This window comes from Mobula hypostoma, chromosome 24 (assembly GCF_963921235.1).
Source record: "Mobula hypostoma chromosome 24, sMobHyp1.1, whole genome shotgun sequence".
NCBI lineage: Eukaryota > Metazoa > Chordata > Chondrichthyes > Myliobatiformes > Myliobatidae > Mobula > Mobula hypostoma.
The window spans coordinates 24,728,295-24,748,223 of record NC_086120.1 but is presented as its reverse complement, the minus strand read 5'-3'; the positions used below and the strand labels follow the sequence as shown (position 1 = coordinate 24,748,223).

The window sequence follows — 19,929 nt, the reverse complement described above, 5'->3', positions numbered from 1 at the left end:
CCCCCAGTCATCCTGAAGAAAATATGGTGTAAACAAAGTATTTTGCAAGCAAGCTTTGAAGATTCGCTTTGTTATTTATTGGTTAAATATTTAAAAGAAATGGAAGGCCCTGTTACTCGCCCTGCTCTGAAATGCCTGAGTACCTCTGCCACTCCTGACAGTGAGCCGCACGTCTTCAGCACTCACTGATCTGACAGTTCTCTCCCGTCCCTTCCTGGATTCTGTGTTTACATTTGTCTCCCTCGAAATGGAAGCAGATTCTTCCCACTCTCCCTATCGACCCCACTCCCATTTTTCAAACCTCTCAGGCCTCAATTTTATTTTTAGTAGCAATGACTAATCTTAATTTACATGTTCACATATTTAAATATATACTTGGCAGCTCCCTCAGGACAGAGTCACTCCAGTACATGCATACTAAAGGTGACAGGGTGGCAGTGGTGGCTAATAACATACAGTATATCACAGCCCTGGCCCTGCCAAGCGTTGTGTAACTCTGTGTGTGTGTGTGTGTGTGTGTGTGTGTGTGTGTGTGTGTGTGTGTGTGTGTGTGTGTGGATGTGTGTTAATAAGCATTACTGCTTATGAGCTTGATGGAAAGCAAGAATTCTACATTTGTGTTTCTGTGAATGTGTGCACAGATACATCATGTATGACTGAGAGAGTCTGACAGAAACAGATTGTGGCTATCACGTCAGGACAGGAACAGACCCAGCTGTACTGCATTCCCCCAACTCCCCACCCTCTAGGTCCCACACGTGATAAATAGCCCCGATATTATGAGTTGTTGGTGTCTGTCCACTCACAGCCCTTTCAGAGACAGAAAGTTAAAAACGCACAAACCTGGGAGTGTTTGGAATAGGACCTGGTGTCCAGCTTGTGTCTGATCCCCTTCTGTAAAAGCCAAGAGATTCCAGCAGGGAGCCACACATTTTCAGCTGTTATTAACACTGAGCAAACACAGGTTGATTAGCAGTCCCCATGTTCTCAGCAGCAGATTACTTTTAAGGCTGTCTCTTTCCTTTGCTCTGCTCTAGTCTGTCTGTCAGTCTGTCTGTCTGTCTGTCTCTCTCTCTCTCTCTCTCTCTCTCTCTCTCTCTCTCTCTCTCACTCTCACTTACTCACACCCACAGCCCCTTTTCCTCACCTGTGTTGCAGTTTTTATACATCTCTCTCATTTCCCTCTCTTCCCTCTGTGCTCTTTCTCCCTTACACTTTCCCACTTCCTCTCCGTGTCCTCTCTCTCTACCCAGCTGTGCCTTTTCTTCCACTCTTCCCCTGCTCTCTCCGAGCCTCTACCTCTATCTATCTCTCTATTCTCCCTTCCTCTGTCCTATTCTGTCTTTCTCTCCCCAATTTTGTCTCTGCTCCCACAATCTTGCCCTCTGCCCTCACTCTCTCCCCATTTTCTTTCCCTCTCTCCACCTTGTCTCTCTTTCGTACTCTCTGCACTCTGTTCCCTCTGCTCCCTCCCTATTGCTTTATGTCCGTTTGTCTCTCTCTTCTCTTCACTTCCACCCCCTCTCTCAGTCTTGCTCTAGTTTTATGCTCAGGAGAATTCAGCTACTGTGTGAATCCATCGGTTGCCAGAATCCAAGCAAATGCTCCCTGACGCAGCATTCAGACAATGGGCTCCTTGCTGGTCCCCTTAAAATCCCTGGGCACCATGGATCCATAGACTGTTCCCACTTCAAGGACTCATGCACTCTAAGCACCAGATGAGGGATGGGTCAGTGGGGTGAAAGGTCAGTTCTCAGGTTACCTTGATGCCAATTTAGGCTACTGGCTCAAAATTCATTGGCTGCCTCTGCTGCAGCTGGTGCTTGCTCTGGTTGAAACTTCATCTGGTGTTGTCAAAGGACTGCCTCCACTTGCCCCTCATTGGTACATCCTCCTAATCAACAACCTTTCTATAGCCACTTTTAAGGAAGGCAGATTCATTGTTCCAAATGGGCAACTTTATCTCAATCTCCACCAAAAGCAAGGAATATGTTGAAAAATAAATAAACCCCCTTCAGGTCCTGGTGGTTTCTACAACAGAAGTTGTTCTGATTTTAAGCTTCAAACCTCAGTGGTTGGCGAGGGAGAGTCAAACCTGGAAAATGGACCCATGGTCTATAAGGCGTGAACTTCTGGGATACCTGCGGCACATTGGAAATTGAAAACCGGTCTGCATCTTAAATGCATATGAAGCCTGAATGCAGATTGGGACTCAAGTCCAGGCAAAACTGAATTTGCATGATCACCGAACCCAAGATCAGAAATAAGCAAAGTCTTGGATAGAAGCTAGACTAGGATTAAAACCAATTTGACCCTGATGCTTGAGTACCTCTTTTTATTTGACATGCGGAATTCCAAGAATTCATGGGGATCATATTCAGTAAACTCCAAGATCACTTTTCATCCATCTAACAAATGTTTGAAGAAAAAGTGAATTATAGGAATTGCCTTTAATTGGATTTGCAGAAGCCACAGACTTTAGTGTTTCATATCCCCTATAGCAGAGTAAAACCATCCTCCGAATTTCACAGGCGTGCTGACCAGACAAAATTATAACAATAAAATAGACACCAACAAACTCAATCATGAAGTCTGGAAGAACTTATTTTTCTGGAGTGTGGGAAGAATGTGGAGCTCACTCCCATGGGAAGATTCAGGGGAGAAGAGGAGAGATGGGTTTAAAAGAAAACTGATAAAATAAATGCGAGAGGGGATCGACCACAAGGCACAGGAGCAGAATTAGGCCATCCAGCCCATCAAGCCTGCTCCACCATTCCATCAAGGCTGATTTATTATCCCTGTCAACCCCATGCTCTTGCCTTCTCCCTGTAACCTTTGGGTGCCCTTACAAATCACAAACCTGTCAACCTCCACTAAATAAACCCAATGGCTTAGCCTCCACAGCTGAATGTGGCAATACATTCCACAGATTCACCACCCTCTGGCTAAAGAAATTCATCCTCACATTCTAAAGGGACAGTCCTTTTTCTCTCTATTCTGAGGCTGTGCCCCCTGGTCCTAGAGTCCCCCACTATAGGAAACATCCTCTCTACATCCCCTCTACCTAGGCCTTTCAATATCCTCCCACTTTCAAATCTCTTACTAGCTCTTTCTTCAGTTAGTCCTGATGAAGGATCTCGGCCTGAAACGTCGATTGTACCTCTTCTAGAGATGCTGCCTGGCCTGCTGTGTTCACCAGCAACTTTGATGTGTGTTGCTTGAAATTCCAGCATCTGCAGAATTCCTCGTGTTTGCCTTTCAATATTTGATAGCTTTCAATGACACCTACTACTACTACAACAACATTGACTCAGGCCTAGGGGGCCGGCGTTGGGCATCAATGACATCCCCCCCACCTTTCTTCTAATCCCCAGGGAGTACAGGCCCAGAGCCATCAAATGCTCCTCATATGTTAACCTTTCATTCCCAGAATCATCTCATGAACCTCCTCTGGACCCTCTCCAATGCCAGTACACCTTTTCTTTGAGAAGGGGCCCAAACCTCACAATTCTCCAATAATGGTCTGACCAATACATTATAAAGTCTCAACATTATATCCCTGCTTTTATATTCTAGTCCTCCCAAAACGAATACGAACATTGCAATTGCCTTCCTCACCACTGACTCAAACTGCAAATTAATCTTTCAGGAATCCTACACGAGGACTCCCAAGTCCCTTTGCATGCCTGAATTTTAAAATTTTCTCCCCATTTACAAAATTAATTACACCTTCACTGTTTCTACCAAAGTGTATGACCATACACTTTCCCACAATTTAACCCTTCTGCAGCTTCTCTGCCCATTGTCCTAATCTGTCCAAGTCTTTCTGCAGACTCCCTGCTTCCTCAACACTCGCTTTCCCTCCACCTAGCTTCATAGCATCTGCAAAGTTGGTCACAAAACCATAATTTCTGTCATACAAATCACTGATATATAAAGTGAAAAAAAAGGTCCCAACACCAACCCCTATGGAACACCACTAGTCACCAGCAGCCAACCAGAAAAGGCCCCTTTTATTCCCACTCTTTGCCTCCTGCCACTCCACAAACCTACAATCCATGCTAGTATCTTCCCTGTAATACCATGGGATTTTATCTTGTTTAGCAGCCTCATGTGTGACATCATGTCAAAGGTCTCTTGAAAATCCAAGTAAGCAACATCCACTTACTCTCCTTTCTCTATCCTGCCCATTATTTCCTGAAAGAGCTCCAACAGGTTTGTCAGGCAACATTTCCCATTTAAAAAACCATGTCAACTTTGGGCAACACACATAAAAGTTGCTGGTGAACACAGCAGGCCAGGCAGCATCTCTAGGAAGAGGTACAGTCGACGTTTCGGGCCGAGACTCTTCGAGTCCTGACGAAGGGTCTCGGCCGGAAATGTCGACTGTACCTCTTCCTAGAGATGCTACCTGGCCTGCTGCATTCACCAGCAACTTTGATGTGTGTTGCTTTAAATTCCAGCATCTGCAGATTTCCTAGTGTTTGTATATCAACTTTGGCCTTTTTGATAGTGACTCCAAGTACACCAAAACTTCAACTTCAATAATAGACATTAACATCACCCAACAACTGAAGGCAGGCTAACTAGCCTATAATTTCCTTTTTTTTCCTCCCTCCCTTCTTAAAGGATGGAGTGTCATGTGCAATCTTCCAGTCAATAGACAATAGACAATAGGTGAAGGAGTAGGCCATTCGGCCCTTCGAGCCAACACCGCCATTCACTGTGATCATGGCTGATCATCCACAAGCAGTATCCAGTTCCTGCCTTATCCCCCTAACCTTTGATTCCACTATCTTTAAGAGCTCTATCCATCTCTTTTTTGAAAGCATCCAGAGACTTGTCCTCCACAGCCTTCTGGGACAGAGCGTTCCATATATCCACCACTCTCTGGGTGAAAAAGTTTTTCCTCAACTCCGTTCTAAATGGCCTACCCCTAATTCTTAAACTGTGGCCTCTGGTTCTGGACTCGCCCATCAGCGGGAACATGCTTCCTGCCTCCAGCGTGTCCAATCCCTTAATAATCTTATATGTTTCAATAAGATCCACTCTCAGCCTTCTAAATTCCAGAGTATACAAGCCCAGTCACTCCAATATTTCGACATATGACAGTCCCACCATCCCAAGAATTAACCTTGTGAACCTACGCTGCACTCCCTCAATAGCAAGAATGTCCTTCCTCAAATTTGGAGACCAAAACTGCACACAGTACTCCAGGTGTGGTCTCACCAGGGCCCTGTACAGCTGCAGAAGGACCTCTTTGCTCTTATACTCAATTCCCCTTGTTATGAAGGCCAGCGTGACATTAGCTTTCTTCACTGCCTGCTGTACTTGCATGCTTGCTTTCAGTGACTGATGTACAAGGACACCTAGATCTCGTTGTGCTTCCCCTTTTCCTAATTTGACTCCATTTAGATAATAATCTGCCTTCCTGTTCTTACCACCAAAGTGGATAACCTCACATTTATCCACATTAAACTGCATCTGCCATGCATCTGCCCACTCACCCAGCCTGTCCAAGTCGCCCTGCATTCTCATAACATCCTCTTCACATTTCACACTGCCACGCAGCTTTGTGTCATCGGCAAATTTGCTAATGTTACTTTTAATTCCCTCATCTAAATCATTAATATAATATTGTAAACAGCTGCGGTCCCAGCACTGAACCCTGCGGTACCCCACTGGTCACCGCCTGCCATTCCGAAAGGGACCCGTTAATCGCTACTCTTTGTTTTCTGTCAGCCAGCCAATTTTCAATCCATTTCGGTACTCTGCCCCCAATACCATGTGCCCTAATTTTGCCCACTAATCTCCTATGTGGAATTTTATCAAAGTCCAGGTGCACTACATCCACTGGCTCTCCCTTGTCCATTTTCATAGTTACATCCTCAAAAAATTCTAGAAGATTAGTCAAGCACGATTTCCCCTTCGTAAATCCATGCTGACTCAGACCAATCCTGTTACTACTATCCAGATGTGTCATAATTTCATCTTTTATAATTGACTCCAGCATCTTTCCCACCACCAACGTCAGGCTAACCGGTCTATAATTCCCTGTTTTCTCTCTTCCTCCCTTCTTGAAGAGAGGGACAACATTAGCCACCCTCCAATCCACAGGAACTGATCCTGAATCTATAGAACATTGGAAAATGATTACCAATGTGTCCACGATTTCCAAAGCCACCTCCTTAAGTACCCTGGGATGCAGTCCTCCGGAACCATTCTGGAATTTTATGATTCTTAAAAGATTACTACTAATGCCTCCACAATCTCTTCAGCTACCTCATTCATAACCCTGGAGTGCAGTACATCTGGTCCAGGTGATTTATCTACTTTCAGACCCTTCAACTTCCCAAGCACCTTCTCCTCAGTATTAGCAACTACACTCTCTTCTGCCCCCTGACACTTGAATTTCTGGCAAACTTCTGGTGCCTTCCACAGTGAAAACTGACACAGAATACTTACTAAGACTGGAAATAGATTATGATGGAGGTGTCTGATCAGGCATAGAGCAGAATGGCCTGATTCTGTTCTGCAAGAAATCTGATTATCATGCCACCTGGTTCAAAGGTAGGCCAAAGAGAGAGGCTTACGGAATAGCAGAGCTCTGGTGCAATGTTATGGGTGCTGCTGAGAACACAGCTGAAATGCTTCAAACAGTTTTGCTCTCTTCTTGTAGGAAAGAGTATACTTGCTTTTGGAGGTAGTGAAAAGAAGGTTCACCAGGTTAGGCACTCTAGACATCTCTGTCATTCCATACCATCTTGGCTGATTTGATTTTGGTCCCAACTAAATATTCTGCCCACTCCCCATCATCCAGCTCTAAAAAAGGATGTTTGATTTTAAATGTTAATTCTGTCTTTCAACAAATGCTGTCTGACCTTCAATGTTCCCAGGAGCTTCCAGTCCTATTACCACCCCCACACAATTATACATAATGTACTTACCTTCACAGCTGTCTGAATTCCAGGAATTGTGATTCCTGAAAGAGGAAGTTCCTCCACATCTCTGCCTTAAATGGGTGACCTGCTATTGTGTAAGAGCGTAACCCAGTTCTACATTTCTCTGCCTGGGAACCGTTCTCTCAGCATCTACCCTGTCAAACCTTTCAGAATAACATCACCTCCTTTTCTTCAGAGCTCCCATAAGTACGGGACAAACCTACCCAGAATTCCCCTTGAGATGACAGTTCAACCCAGGATACAACCTTGTGAGCCTTCCTGAACTGCAAATATTAGTAGTGCAAACAGTGCTTGGATCTATGTATAATTAATGTTATAACAATAGAACATCTTTAAAAGAATAATAGAAATGTGCATAAAATTATCAAAGGAAAATTGAGTTTATAACTATTGACTGGAGATGATTACAGAAACATGACCTGTAAAATAGATAAATGGGAACAATTGGGGATGTGATGTAAGTGGATTTTCAGAAAGGTTTCAATATATTCCCAGAAGTGGACGTTAGTAAAAAGGTTAAATTATTTGCACTGGGGCAATATACTGTCATGGATTGTTAACTGGTTATTGCAGATCCCTCAATCTCATGGATAAACTTCCTTAAGAAGGGGGGACCAGAGTAGTACATGATGCTCCAGCTTCATTAATACTCAAGGCTTATATTACTGCCTGAGCAAGGACTTGATGTAATTTGCTTACTGCTACAAGAGGTCTATAGTGGATTCAGTCTTAGTCACTTTTCACTTAGCTTCGGAGCACCTGGACAACAGCTATACAAGCGCCAGGCTGCTGTTTATTACAGCTCAGTGTTCATCCTCTCAATAGGTAACCTCTACATCATTTTCCATAAACCATGTCTTTGCACACTCACCTGGCCTATCTACAACACTCTGAAGCAACTCATCATCTTGTTCACAACTCACACTGCAACCCAACTTTGTCCCATCATCAAATTTGGATGTGTTATACTTGGTACCCATTTGCAAATTATTATTACCATCTACAGTGCACAGCGCTTAGGTGACCGCACTGATACCTCTGCCACCCTATCCACGTTGGCTTCCAGTCCAAAGTAATACATCTATTCACATATTTCTGTCTGTAACTCATGGCAGGATTGGAAATGGAAATGTGATTGGGTACGATCGGGAAATATACTTAACATGCCAGCGAGGTAGAGGGTGGCAACCTTCTGTGCGCTAGTAGCAAAAGATGTGTGCACGCACTCACACCACACCTTAGGGGGAATATTGATGCCATCTTATTGAATCCACCATTTCAATAATCTATTCTGCTAGTTATAACTTCAAACTGTTCTTACAGGTCTGTCAAACATAAACTCCCTTTCGGAACTCCACGTTCAACAGCCCAGTGCTATTATCATTTTCTGAGAACACTGTTACCACTTTTCCTACTGCTGGCAAAAGGTCTGTAGTTTCCCATTTTCTCCCTTCCTCTTTGCTTATATAAGGGATTTTAATTTGTTATCTTTGTATAAAATTCTGTCATTAAATCTATACTCTTCCGTAAAGGCTCAACTGTCAGCTTATTAATTAGCCATTTCTCATTGCACATTACTGGGTCTAAAATAAACCATTCCCTTGTTGCAAACATGAGGAATTCTGCAGATGCTGGAAATTCAAGCAACACACATCAAAGTTGCTGGTGAATGCATTCCCTTGTTGGTTTCTCAAGATTGGCATCCTGTAATACCAACTCTTATACACTCCACACTATTTCCATGACCTTGGTTTGCCCAGAATACAAAAGAAAAAGTCCTGTATGATTATTATTCTTGTTATATACTTTAATCTGATTTATTACCCCAAATGACCACAACTGCTTGAGGGTCTATATACAACTCCCATGGTCTTTACTGTTCATTGCTGCTTCACAGCTCTATCCAAACTGATTTTACTGAACCTTCCAGTGGAAGATCTTTCCTCTCCATTGTCTTTACCCCAAAATTTATTTTTAGGGCCTCCCCTCCACCCCTTCCATTTTGCCTATCTCCTCTGGAAGTTAACTATCCGGGAATATTTAATTCTCTACCTTGCTTAATTTGCAACCACATCTCAATAACGGCTACAGGAAGTTTCTCATTTACTTCCAGTTAGAACATATGTTTTCAACATCCTTCCCATAATGGGGCGACCAGTACTGTCTGCAATACTCCAGATGTGGCCTAACTGGAGTTTTGTAAAGCTGCAACATAACTTCCTGACTTTTGAAATCATTGCCTTGATTAATAAAGGCAAGCATGCCATATACCTTCTTAATCACCCTATCAACCTGTAGCCACTTTCAACAGGCTGTGAACTTGGACCCAACGATCACTCTGCTCATCAACATTCAGAATCAGAATACCTGTACAGAATTCTGTTTAAAATCACTGGCATATGTCATGAAATTTGTTGTTTTGCAGTAGAAGTACAGTGCAATAATTATTATATAATAATTTTAATCATATCTTTAAAACTATTAATTACAATAAATATATACTATATAAATTAAATTAAGTAGTGCATGAAGAGAGCAAAAAGTAAAAAAAAAATGTGAGGTGGTGTTCATGGGTTCATTGTCCATTCAGAAATCTGATGGTGGAGCTGCTCCTGAAACTTTGGGTGTGTGTCTTTAGGTTCCTGCAGCTCCTCTATAGTAGCAATGATAAGAGTGCATGTCCTGGGAGATGGAGGTCCTTAATAATGGATGCCATCTTCTTGAGGCATCGCCTTTTGAAGGTATCCTCGATTCTGGGAAGGCTGGTGCCTAGGGTTGCCAACTTTCTCACTCCCAAATAAGGGACAAAAGTAGCAGTCAAATATGGGACACTTGTGTTTACCCCGAGAAAGACTACCATGACCATGAAGCCTTGCGCGGGCACATGTGCACCTGCGTGACGTGTGCATGCGTGTACGTGCCAATTTTTTTCTACAAATCCGTTTTGGCTTAACCTTCCCGATCTGTTAAGTGAAACTACACTGTACATACATTATTTCTACTTTATATAGGCTGTGTATTTATCACATTATTCCTGCTTTTACTATACGTTAGTGTTATTTTAGGTTTTATGTGTTATTTGGTATGATTTGGTAGGTTATTTTTTGGGTCTGGGAACGCTCAAAAATTTTTCCCATATAAATTAATGGTAATTGCTTCTTCGGCTTACGAACGGTTTCATAGGAATGCTCTACCTTAGCGGGGGAAATACGGGACAAGGGCGGTCCCGTATGGGACAAACCAATTTAGCCCAATATACGGGATGTCCCGGCTAATACGGGACAGTTGGCAACCCTATTAGTGCCACTGAGTGAGCTGGCTGAGTTTACAGCTTTTACAGTGGCCCCTCCATACCAGATGGTGAAGCAACTAGTTAGAATGCTCTCCACGGTACATCCGCAGAATCTTGTGAGCATCTTTGAGAAATACCAAGTCTCCTCAAAGTCCTAATGAAATATAGCTGCCGTTGTGCATTCTTTGTAATTGTATCAATATTTTGGGGCCCAGGATTGATCCGCAGAGATGGTGACACCCAGGAACTTGAAGCTGCTCGCCCTTTCCACTTCTGATCCCTCAATGAGGACTGGTGTGTGTTCCCTTGATTTCCCCTTTCTAAAGTCCACAATCATTTCATTGGTCTTATGATGTTGAGTGCAGGTGTCGTTTTATTCTCCTTTTCAAAGCATGCGTAAGAGGCATTGAATTCATCTGGAATGCGTAGAAGTCTGGAAAAGAATACACTGGGATGATGATCATTTGCAGATATGGACAGAGAAATGGGAGATGGAGTTTAACCTGGCCAAATGTCAGGTATTGCCCCTTGGTAGGCCAAGTGCAATACATTGTTAAGGACAAGATCCTGTTAAGCTCCATCCGCCATTTGTCCGCTGATATCTGCAAATGATCTATATCCTGTTGTATTTTTTGCCATTCTTTTATGCTATCTACAATACCGCAATCTTTGTATCATAGAACCATAGAACCATAGAAATTACAGCACAGAAACAGGCCTTTTGGCCCTTCTTGGCTGTGCCGAACCATTTTCTGCCTAGTCCCACTGACCTGCACACGGACCATATCCCTCCATACACCTCCCATCCATGTATCTGTCCAATTTATTCTTAAATGTTAAAAAAGAACCTGCATTTACCATCTCATCTGGCAGCTCATTCCATACTCCCACCACTCTCTGTGTGAAGAAGCCCCCACTAATGTTCCCTTTAAACTTTTCCCCCCTCACCCTTAACCCATATCCTCTGGTTTTTTTCTCCCCTTGCCTCAGTGGAAAAAGCCTGCTTGCATTCACTCTATCTATACCCATCATAATTTTATATACCTCTATCAAATCTCCCCTCATTCTTCTACACTCCAGGGAATGAAGTCCTAACCTATTCAACCTTTCTCTGTAACTGAGTTTCTCAAGTCCTGGCAACATCCTTGTAAACCTTGTCTGCACTCTTTCAACCTTATTTATATCCTTCCTGTAATTTGGTGACCAAAACTGAACACAATACTCCAGATTCGGCCTCACCAATGCCTTATACAACCTCATCATAACATTCCAGCTCTTATACTAAGTACTTTGATTAATAAAGGCCAATGTACCAAACATGACCTACCACGCACAAAGCCATGTTGACTCTCCCTAATAAGTCCCTGTCTATCCAAATGCTTGTAGATTCTGTCTCTTAGTACTCCCTCCAATAACTTACCTACTACCAACGTTAAACTTACCGGCCTATAATTTCCCGGATTACTTTTCGATCCTTTTTTAAACAACGGAACAACATGAGCCACTCTCCAATCCTCCGGCACCTCACCTGTAGACAGCGACATTTTAAATATTTCTGCCAGGGCCCCCGCAATTTCAACACTAGTCTCCCTCAAGGTCCGAGGGAACACCCTATCAGGTCCCGGGGATTTATCCACTTTAATTTTCCTCAAGACAGCAAGCACCTCCTCCTTTTCAATATGTACAGTTTCCATGATCTCACTACTTGATTCCCTTAATTCCATAGACTTTATGCCAGTTTCCTTAGTAAATACAGACGCAAAAAACCTATTTAAGATCTCCCCCGTTTCCTTTGGTTCCGCACATAGCTGACCACTCTGATCTTCAAGAGGACCAATTTTATCCCTTACAATCCTTTTGCTCTTAATATACCTGTAAAAGCTCTTTGGATTATCCTTCACTTTGACTGCCAAGGCAACCTCATGTCTTCTTTTAGCCCTCCTGATTTCTTTCTTAAGTATTTTCTTGCACTTCTTATACTCCTCAAGCACCTGATTTACTCCCTGTTTCCTATACATTTCATACAACTCCCTCTTCTTCTTTATCAGAGTTGCAATATCCCTTGAGAACCAAGGTTCCTTATTCCTATTCATCATCTGCAAATTTACTAACCTAGTCATCTACATTTTCATCCAGGTCATTTATATACATCACAAACAGCAGAGGTCCCAGTACAGATCCTTGCAGCACACCACTAATCACAGACCTCCAGCTTGAATAAGTTCCTTTGTCCACTACTCTCTGTCTTCTATGGGCAAGCCAGTTCTGAATCCAAATGGCCAGTTCACCATGGATCCCATGCATGTTAATCTTCTGGATTAGCCTCCCAAGAGGGACCTTGTAGACAACATCCACAGCTCTACCTTCATTGATCACCCTTGTCTCCTCATCAAAAACTCAATTAAGTGAGGAAGACATGACTCGCCCTGCACAAAGCAATGCTGGCTCTCCCTCATTAGGCCATGGTTTTCCAAATACCCATAAATTCTATTCCTTAAAAATTCTCTCCAGTATCTTTCTTATCAGTAACATGAGACTCACAGGTCTATAGTTTCCCGGATTACTTCTGGTTCCCTTCTTGAATAACAGGACAATGTTAGCTACTTGCCTGTCCTCTGAGAACTTGCCTGTGGCTAGAGGGGATGTGAAGATATTGGTCAGGGTCGCAGCAATCCCATCTCTTGCCTCTCTCAACAAGCTGGGGTATAGCCCATCAGGCTCTGGATACATCCACCTTAATGCTCTTTAAGAGGACTAATACTATCTCCTCTTTAACCTAGCATATTGATATGCTTAGCAGTAATCTTTCTATCCTCTACATTTTCTCCTTCCCTTGGTTAATACTAATATAAAGTACTGATTAAGGACCTCATTCACTTCCTCTACATCCAAGCAAATGTTTCCCCCATCAACCTTGAGTGTTCCCACCCTCTCCCCTGTTATCCTCTTGCTCCTGATGTATGTATAGAATGCCTTGGAATTCTCTCTAATCCTACTTGCCAAGGACTTTTCATGGCCCCTCTGGCTTTCCGAGTTGCCTTCTTGAGTTCTTTTCCGGCTTCTTTGAAATTCTCAAGGGCTCTGTTTGATTCTAGCTTCCTAAGTTTCACATACTTTTCTTTTAGCTTCTTGACTAAATTCATCACCTCTCTCGACATCCAAGATTCTCTTGCCTTACCATCCCTGTCCTTCCTTCTGACAGGAACATACCTGTGCTGTACTCTGTGCTGTTGGTCCTTTAGCAACACCTACATGTCAGATGTGGACTTACCCAAACACAGCTGTTCCCAATTAACTCTCCCTACTTCCTGCCTAATACTCTTGTAATTTGCCCTGCTCCAATTTAATACTCTGCGGCAAGGTCCATACTTAAGCTATCTCAGCACTTAAGGAGTTGTAGTCACTGTTCCCTATCTCCTCACCCACAGGAAGGTCAATCACTTGACCAGGCTCAGTACCCAACCCCAAGTCCAGAGCAGCTCCTGCTCTTGTTGGAGTATTTACATGTTGATTTGAGAAACCCTCCTGGGTGCACAGAACAAATTCTGCCCCGTATCAACTTGCACTCATGAGGTCCCAGTTTATATTAGGGAAGTTGAAGCCTCTTTGACAACAATCCTATCACAAACAAGAGGAAATGTGCAGATGCTGAAAATCTAAGCAACACACACACAAAATGCTGGAGGAACTCAGCAGGCCAGGCAGCATCTGTGGAAAAGAGTACAATTGATGTTTTGGGCGGAGACCCTTCAGCAGTCCTGTAATCCAATTTTCTCTGCACTCTTTCAATCTTATTTACGTCTTTTTTGTAAGCAGATGACCAAAACTGCACACAATACTCCAAATTAGGCCTCACTAATGTCTTGTACAACTTCAACATAACATCCCATATCCAATACTCACAATATGCCAAAAGCTTTCTTTACAACCCTATCTACTTGTGGCAACGCTTCCAGTGAATTATGGACCTGTATTCTCAGATTCCTTTATTCTACTGCAGTCTTCAGTGCCCTACCACACATTCTGTAAACCTTGGTTGGTTCTCCCAAAGTGCAACACTTCATACTTGTCTGCATTAAGTTCCATCTGCCATTTTTCAGTCCATTTTTCCAGTTGGCCCAGATCTAGCTGCAAGACTTGATAGTATTCCTCGCTGTCCACCATACTCCCAATCTTGGTGTCATCCACAAATTTGCTCATTTAGTTAAACACATTATCATGCAGATCGTTGATATAGATGACAAACAACAACAGACCCATCACCAATTCCTGAGGCACTTCACTAGTCACAGGCCTCCAGTCAGAGAGGCAAACATCTACTACCACTCTGGCTTCTCCCACAAAGCCAATGTCTAATCCAGTTTACCTCCTCATCTTCAATGCCAAGCGACTGAACCTTCTTGACCTACCTCACTTGTGGGACTTCGTTAAATGCCTTGGTAAAGTCAACATCTACTGCCTTACGTTCATCGACCTTCCTGGCAACTTCCTCAAAAAACCCTAGAAGTTTGGTTAGACATGACCTACCATACAGAAAGCCATGCTGACCATCCTTAATTAGACCCTGTCTATCCAAATACCCATATATCCACTCCCTTAGAAAACCTTCCAATAACTTTCCCACTGCAGGCCTATAATTTCCTGGTTGATTCTTAATCCTTTCTTATAACGTGGAACAACATTAGCTATCTCTGGTACTTCACCTATTGCTCAGGATGATTTAAATATCTTTGCTAGAACCCTTGCAATTTCTGCACTTGCCTCCCACAGTGTCCAAGGGAACACCTTGTCAGGCCTTGGTCTACCCTAATTTGCCTCAAGGCAGCAAACACCTCCTCCTCTGTAATCTGCATAGGGTCCATGACCTCACTGCTGTTTTGCCTCATCTCTATAGACTCTGTGTTGGTCTCCCAGTAGATACAGATGAAAAAAATCCATTTAAGATTTCCCCCATCTCCTTTGGCTCCATATATAGAATACCTTTCTGATCTTCCAGAAGACCGATTTTGTCCCTTGAAATCCTTTTGCTCTTAACATATCTGTAGAAGAATAGGAATGGGAATTAAAATGTTTGACCACCAGGGGATGGTGCAGAAGCACTTGACGAATTGGTCCCCAAATTTACGACAGGTCTTATCAATGTAGAGGAGGCCACTTTGGGAGAACTGGTCACAATAGATGACTGTGGCAGAATCACAGGGGAAGTTTTGCCTCACCTGGAAGGACTGTCTGGGGCCCTGAACAGAGTTGAGGGAGGAGGTGAATGGGCAAATATAGCACTTAGGCCGCTTACAGGGATATGCGTGGAGGGAGATTAGTGAGGAGGGACTATGCGGTCTCCTCTGCATTTGTGAGACCTGTTGCAAATTGGGGGACTGCTTCATCAAACACCTCTGCACCATCCGTCACAAGCTGGACTTCCTGGTTGCCAAACATGTTAATTCCCATTCCCATTCTGATGTGCTGATCCATGGCCTCCTCTTGTGCCAAAATGAAGCCATTATCAGGGTGGAGGAGCAACACCTTGTATTCCAACAGGATAGCCCCCAACCTGATGGCATGAATATTGAACATAAGAACATTAGAAATAGGAGCAGGAGTAGGCCATCCGGCCCATTGAGCCTGCCCTGCCATTCAATAAGATCATGGCTGATCTGTCCGTAAACTCAGCTGCATCTACCTGCCTTTTCCCCATAACCCTTAACTCCCGTACTACGTAAAAAACTATCTGTTTCTTAAATATATTTAGTGAAGAAGCCTCAACTGCTTCCCTGGGCAGAGAATTCCACAGATTCACCACTCGCTGGGAAAAACAGTTTCTCCTCATCTCCGTCCTAAATCTTCTCCCCTGAATCTTGAGGCAATGTCCCCTAGCTCTAGTCTCACCTACCAATGGAAACAACTTTCCTACTTCTATCTTATCTGTCCCTTACAAAATTTTGTATGTTTCTGTAAGATCCCCTCTCATTCTTCTGAATTCCAGAGAGTAGAGTCCCAGGCGACTGAATCTCTCCTCATAGGTTAACCCCTTCATCCCTGGAATCAACCTGGTGAACCCCCTCTGCACTGCCTCCAAAGCCAGTATATCCTTGCTCAAGTATGGAGACCAGAACTGCACATAGGACTCCAGGTGCGTCCTCACCAGTACCCTGTATAGTTGCAGCATGACCTTCCTGCTCTTGAATTCAATCCCTCTAGCAATGAAGGCCTTCTGTTTGCCTTCTTAATAACCTGTTGTACCTGCAAGCCAACTTTTTGCGATTCATGAACAAGCACTCCCAAGTCCCTCTGCACAACAGCACGCTGCAATCTTTCACCATTTAAGTAATAATATGCTCTTCTATTATTCCTTCCAAAGTGGATGATCTCGCATTTACCAACGTTGTATTCCATCTGCCAGACCTTGGCCCGCTCACTAAACCTATCTATATCCCTCTGCAGACTCTCCACATCCTCTGTACAATTTGCTTTTCCACTCAGTATAGTGTCATCAGCAAATTTTGCTACGCTACATTCAGTTCCCTCTTCCAAATCATCAATGTAAATGGTAAACAGCTACGGGCCCAGCACCGACCCCTGAGGCACCCCACTCACCACAGACTGCCAACCAGAGAAACACCCATTTATACCAACTCTCTGCCTTCTATTGGTTAACCAATCCGCTGTCCATGCCAACACACTTCCTCCGACTCCATGCATCTGTATCTTATTTATAAGTCTCTTGTACGGCACCTTATCGAACGCCTTCTGGAAATCCAAGTATACAACATCCACCTGTTCCCCTCCATCCACTGCACTCATTATGTCCTCAAAGAACTCCAGTAAGTTTGTCAAACAGGACCTGCCCTTTATGAATCCATGCTGCGTCTGCGTCTGTCTTGATTTCTCTTTCTGGTAAACAAATTCCCCTGACACTGTCTTCCTCCATTCCCCCTCTTCTCACCTGCCTATTACTTCCTCCTGGGTCTCCTCCTCCTTTCCTTTCTCCATTGGTCCACTCTCCTCTCCTATCAGATTCCTTCTTCTCCGGCCCTTGACCTTTCCAACCCACCCATCTTCACCTATCATCTTCCAGCCAGCCTCCTTCCCTTCCCCAGACCTTTCTTTTTATTCTGGGGTCTTCCCCCTTCCTTCTCAGTGCTGAAAAAGGGTCTCGGTCCAAAACGTTGACTGTTTATTCATTTCCATAGATGCTGCCTGACCTGCTGAGTTCCTTCAGTATTTTGTGTGTGTTGCTCTGGATTTCTAGCACCTGCAGATTTTCTCTTGTTCAACCTCAATACAGACAGAACTGGAGATCATTCAAATCCAGACTGCTGGAGATTTGAGGCAACACTACCACCAGGAAGAAGGCACACATTCACTGATTCAGGAACAGCTTCTACCCCTCTGCCATCCAATTCCTAAATGGACATTGAAACCATGAACACAACCTCACTACTTTTTTATTCCTGTATTTTTTTGCACTACTTATTTTAAGATAACTAGTTAATAGGCATATATATCTACTTTAGTTCTGGTTTTCTGGTTGCTTAATGTAACTTAGTTTTTTCCCCTCTATATTTATTTATCATGTCTTGCATTGTACTGCTGACGTAAAGCAAACAAATTTCACAACATGTGCCAGTGAAATTAAATCTGACTCTGAATCTGTCTTCTGACATTATGGCCTGCTGCACCTCTCTGCCCATTTTAGCATTTCATCTTATAGACAGCACACCCTAGAGTGCAAAAGTCCCTTCGCTATGCACTTTAATGTTCTGCTTGGATTTTTGTGCTCAAGTGTACTCGAACCCAAAACTTTCTGAATCAAGGAGGAAGATTGGGACCAAAAGGGACTTAGCCACAGAGGGAACAAGAGAATATCTGCAGATGCAGGAAGTCCAAGCAACACACACAAAATGCTGGAGGAACTCAGCAGACCGGGCAGTATCTATAGAAGAGAATAAACAGTCAATGTTCTGGGCTGAGACTGGAGTCCCGATGAAACGTCTCGGCCCGAAACGTTGACCGTTAACTCTTTTCCATAGATGCTGCCTGGCCTGCTGAGTTCTTCCAGCGTTTTGTGTGTGGAGGCACAGAGGAACTTCACCCCTTGTGAAGATTGGTTGATAACTGTGACAGTAAGCTCATGTTTACTATGTTACAGGCATTGATAAGCTGCAAGATGTATTACGTACCCTGTCATTTGTAACCAGAAAGGGGTGAGAGGCTATCATTCCTCTTTTTCAAATAAAGATGACTGGGGTAGATTTAATAGTGGGGTGGAGATAACATTTCTCACAGCAGGAAACCCATTTGCTTAGAAATGAAAACTTGAGGCATTGAACAGTTCGATATCCTCAGCCGCCCTTAGCTTATTTGTAGCTCTGAGAAACGTAATAGCACAGGACAAAGACCCCAAAACCCTCCTAATCCTGTTCCTCTCAGGAAAGCTATCAATTCCTGACGATAATCCGATAAAATCTAGTGGCAGAATTAGGCCATTCAGCCTATTGAGTCTGCTCTGTCATTCATTCACCAGCAGCCATCTGGGACCATCATGGCTCCCTCCTTCTGGCCCTCTCTTCCTTGTAACCACTCCCAACATCAATTATGGGCTGGTAGGAAAGATCGTGTGCAGGCTGGTGACTGGTGGGGGTTTTGGACAAAGGTCAGCAGTCAATGGGCAGGTAGCGGGTGGGGACTGGGCTGAGGTAGAGATGGACAAATGACCCTAATGAAGGGATTTCCAGGGTCAGGGAGACCTCAAGCAGAGTGGAGACTGTGGCAGTAGCCATGGGGTTTAAGATTCCTTCAAGAAGGGGAATGGTGTGGTGCCCAGACCAGAACATCCATATTAAGTGTACAGATAGAGGCAGGCATCGGGAGTCCTATTTTTCCTTATCATTTGTGTTTCCTGAATCACATCGCAGAGTAAAAAGGGGGCCTAGGGACCCATTCTCCAGGTATCCCTCTGACCTAGATGGTTGTGCGTGAGGTCATGCTGATCTTTGATTGGTCCTTGTCTCCATAGCCCAGCTCCTCCTCTCCCACTGCGGCAATCGACAACTCTCAATCATTTCACTGCTGTTACCAATGCCCCTTCCCTGTTCCCCTGACCCTGCTTCATCCATTGCTGGTGCAGGGTGTCCATTTGGGAGGAGGGTTCTCAGCCCTCCACCAGTACTTTGGATGTCACTGTACCTCCAAATCATAAGGTTTGGGCTCAGATCCCTCTCCCCTCTCTGTATCCCAACATCCCTGGGCCAGAGCCTGCACGATCCTATGAGTTGCTTGTCAGACAGAGCAGAACCTGAGACATCTTCTCTCTTATGTGATCAGAAAGATCTTTTGGCACTTCAGAAGAAGACTGAGAGAGGTTGTCCCGGTGTGTATTCCCCAACCAGGGGGTCATTATCAGAGTGCTGGCCATGGGAGCTCGCTATGCTCAAACTGGCTATGATGACACAGTCTCCAGATATAGTATACAGAGACTGTGCTGGTGCAGGGAATTCGCTGCTCACACTGAGACCGTCAAGCTCCAGTTCAGCTCCTCCACAGAGCCGGAGCTGAGCATAAACTTCTCCGGAGTGCTCCGGCTATAGTGATCATTTGAACTGTCTCCTCAGGGGTGATTCACATGGCAACAGGAGAAGGCTAATCAGCATGTCAAGCCGATTCCATTGTTCAGTG

At 43.9% G+C, this 19,929-nt stretch overlaps 1 protein-coding gene across 3 annotated transcripts in view; it reads right to left on the bottom strand.

Annotated features, from left to right (window-relative positions):
* Nucleotides 1–19,929, bottom strand: part of ano8b (anoctamin 8b) — a 130,021-nt gene that overhangs the window by 90,495 nt on the left and 19,597 nt on the right. Inside the window, exon 1 of one of the 3 annotated variants that reach the window (XM_063032516.1) lies at nucleotides 844–1,121. The exons of the other annotated variants lie outside the window; for them this stretch is intronic. The gene's annotated coding sequence lies outside the window, so the exon portion shown is untranslated. Of the gene's footprint in view, nucleotides 1–843; nucleotides 1,122–19,929 lie in introns of those variants that run through there. 3 annotated transcript variants of the gene reach the window in all.